The sequence below is a fragment of the Elephantulus edwardii genome, unplaced genomic scaffold, assembly GCF_000299155.1.
Source record: "Elephantulus edwardii isolate Elephantulus edwardi_28Jun2011 unplaced genomic scaffold, EleEdw1.0 scaffold00200, whole genome shotgun sequence".
In the NCBI taxonomy this organism is placed as follows: Eukaryota; Metazoa; Chordata; class Mammalia; order Macroscelidea; family Macroscelididae; genus Elephantulus; species Elephantulus edwardii.
The window spans coordinates 1759537-1762795 of NW_006399950.1; positions in this window are offsets into that span (position 1 = coordinate 1759537).

Here is a 3259-nt window from a genome sequence, read left to right on the forward strand (position 1 = left end):
CCACACCCCCACGAGTGCGTGCACACACCCCCACATCCACGAGCGTGTGCACACACATACACACCCACGAGCGCGTGCACACACATACACACCCACGAGCGCGTGCACACACCACACACCCACAAGCGCGTGCACACACGCCACACCCCCACGAGTGCGTGCACACACCCCCACATCCACGAGCGCGTGCACACACATACACACCCACGAGCGCGTGCACACACCACACACCCACAAGCGCGTGCACAAGCGCATGCACACACACACACACACACACACACACACACATCTGCAAGATCCACAAGCGCATACACATGACCACACACACACATCAGGTATGTGCACAAGCACACACACATACATAGACGCACACACATGTACATGTAAACACACACGCATACACAAACACACAAGCAGCTTTGCTCTGGTGATGTACTCCACAGGAAGCTGTCCTGCCAATCCAGAATCGGTGCCTCTCTGGTAATTTAAATCCACCAGAGCTTCTGAAGGAGACTAACAGGCAATCTCCTCTCACGCAGGAACCCAACGGAAGGTCAGCTGACTGAACAGCCCTGAGTTTTTCTGAGTTCATGCTAGTTTTTAGGGATGTGAGGTCATCAGAAAGAATAGAATAATTTAAAGATAACAGAACACCTCCCCAAAACTGCTTATCTACAGAAATGGAGATTAGGCAGAATTTCTTTTCCTCCTCCTGTTTTAAGACTGCCTTTGAGGTACTGAAGCAGCAAAGGTCTTATAAATGATCAGCTGAGCCCAGATGTACAGATATTGACTTTCCTTGTCTTCTATGGAGTGCCTGGACACAGCAAACAGTTACGTGCTTGGCTGCTAACTCAAAGATTGGCAGTTCTAATCCACCCAGCAGTGCCTGGGCAGAAGGCTTGGTAAACTCCAGGGGCCACCAATGCTCTGGGAAACTCACGAGCACTGACACATGTGCCAAGTCGGAATCAACGCCAGAGCTACCTGCCTCCTTGCAAAGACAGAGTCCTAGGCCCCAGGCCCTCCCGCCTCAGTGTTCATTCCATTCCAGAGAGTTAAACTCAAAACAGCAAAAGGAATCCTTCTGACAAGTGAAATTACAGTAAGAAACAGCACAAATGTTCCTTTTTATTCCTTTCCACTCGCTTTAAAACATTTAAATTCAAGAATATAAAGGTCTCAGACTATTAGAGGATGCAGATAAGTATCTACATTTCTTTCTTCAATACATTGTGATTTGTATATTTTTACAGCAGCTACATCGAAACGATTAATTCATAACCTGACAGAGGCAGCATGCAAACAGACTGGCGGCTTATTTTTAATAAGTGCTAATACATTTGTGTCGCTCCTGCCAGAGCCCCTTCCACAAACATTTGGCTTTCCAGATTATATCCATGAAAATTAATGATCTGTCACTGGGCTTGCCTGTGCTCTAATGAAGAAGTTACGGAGTGACGGAGTCAGGTGTGAGAAAGCCCGCTTCTTCTGTGGTGATAAAGCCCTTTCCTCCTCCTTTGCACTAATTTAATTAGGTAAAAGCCACATACAAAAAAAATTAATTACTGCCATACAGTGAGTTTGCATTTTTCTACAAGTGAAAAGGATTTTGTTGATGTTTGAAAGCCTTTTTCTGCACAGAAAGGGCGATAAACAGAGGCATTTCAAAAATCCAAATGTATTTGTAATGTCTTTGTTTTGTGAAAAGCAAGATGTCTGGAATCTCTACATTGAACAGCTCATAATTCCTAGGGAGAAGTTCTATGAGAAAAGTTTAAAGTGCCTCAAAGAAAAGCAACTGGTGAGGATGGACCTCGAAGAAGATGACCTTTGAATCAAGCCTGCAGGTCACAGAGGGGCCAGAGGGGCCGGAGGGGCCGGAGGGGCCGGACTTCCCAGAAGAGGTTATGCTCAGCACAGAACCTGGAGTCAGGAGCACATTGTCACACTGGGAGGGCCTCTCAGCCTCTGTCCTGCTGCCCTGTGGGATGGGAGGTGCCTGGGCCTGGTGGTCAGATGGGAGGAAAGCTGTCCTGTGCACTGGGCTCTGGATGGAAATAAACAATACCTCTAGAAGCAAACAGGATTTGGGGTACATTCAGGACAGAAATTCCCATTATTTGGTTCAAAGACAAAATATCAGAGTTGTTAAGTGTTTGTGAATCTATTCCTGAATTTAAAAAAATAATAATAGAATATTGCCAGATTTGGGGTGTGTTTTGCTTAGATTTGGTTTTCACAGCATCTACCTGGACCAATCATTGTGCAGCCTCTATAAACAAATAAATGCTTCTTTAATGATGCATTAATACTATTTGCAGAAGAGCACTGACTAAAGTATATACAGGATCTATTTATGCGTGCAACGAAGCAGACAAATCGACAGGCAGAAGGTTGAAGACAACTATTTCCTAAGAAGGTTGCAGTCCATGGGTGAGCCGAGAGGGGTCAGACTGGGCTCTGAAGCCCAGAACTGGTCCAGAATGAACGCTCCCATTTCACTGCAAAGCGTTTCCTGAGCCTCTCCTTCACCTTAGTAACACAGTCCCTGGAATGTCACTGACTCCTCACGATGAAGCCATCACACATGGCAGACAGGGGGCAGGACAGTCTCCTCCCAGGAAAATGTACCTTCTTAGAAAGCCAGCAGGGTCACTGTGGGGAGAAGTGACTGGACAGCAGGGAGTTTGAGAGAAGTTTCAAGCAATCAGGGGTGTGTCAGTGCTAGAATTCTCACCTCCCACTTGACGACTCATGTCCAATTCCTACACTGCACATGTCAAATGCACCACTGGCCAGAAGCTGAAAAAAGGCCTGACACTCTAATTCCCAAAACATGCCAGTGCAAACCCTGTGCCTCTATCACAAGGAGCCTGTCCACCCACTGAGGGTGACAGGAAGGCACCAGACAACTCTACTGTCGTCAGGAGCCAGCTCCGTACTAACAGGAGCATCACCCCCCACGGGGGCATCACCCCCGACGGGAGCATCACCCCCCACGGGAGCACCACCCCCGATGGGAACATCACCCCTCACGGGAGCATCACCCCTCACGGGAGCATCACCGCCGACGGGAGCACCACCCCCGATGGGAACATCACCCCTCACGGGAGCATCACTCCTCACGGGAGCATCACTCCTCACGGCAGCATCACCCCTGACGGGATCATCATCGCTCATGGGAGCACCACCCCCGACGGGAGCACCACCCCCGACGGGAGCATCACCCCTGACGGGAGCATCACTACGCCTTTTG